Below are 519 nucleotides of genomic sequence, written 5' to 3' on the forward strand. Positions count from 1 at the left end.
AGCAATTTTTTCGAATTAAAATCACGAATGAACTGCCCAGTTTCAGATCAGGTAGGAGGACAGGGCCTTTGCCCCGGGTTACAAATTTAAAGTGTGGCTCCAAAATGAAGATCCAAAAGGATGCCTTGACGAGACTAAAGAAAATTTCAAACTGTGTTTATATTGCAGACTTTAATTTCAGAAAATTTCGCTGGTTTGAACCACCGATTTTAAGGATCCAATTAATTCTTTTATTCACCCTTTCTTCCTTAATGTAATCAAACATAGCCTAAAATTGATGGCTCCAAAATGTCTTTTCTAGGGACAACCCTCCCCAACGTCATCAAAAATTGCTCAATGGCATTTTTTGAATTTCTTTTTCGAAGTTGTTGCGGTAGAGGGCCCTGAAATCCATTCCCTAACATAACTACCGAAGATAGTCCGAACTAGCATCTCTAGAGAGACCCCCAATAACACCCCTCACTTAACGTATTCAAAAACAAACTAAAATTGCATTTTTCAATCGTCAGTTTCGAAGAA

Source organism: Uloborus diversus, chromosome 1 (genome assembly GCF_026930045.1).
Source record: "Uloborus diversus isolate 005 chromosome 1, Udiv.v.3.1, whole genome shotgun sequence".
In the NCBI taxonomy this organism is placed as follows: Eukaryota; Metazoa; Arthropoda; class Arachnida; order Araneae; family Uloboridae; genus Uloborus; species Uloborus diversus.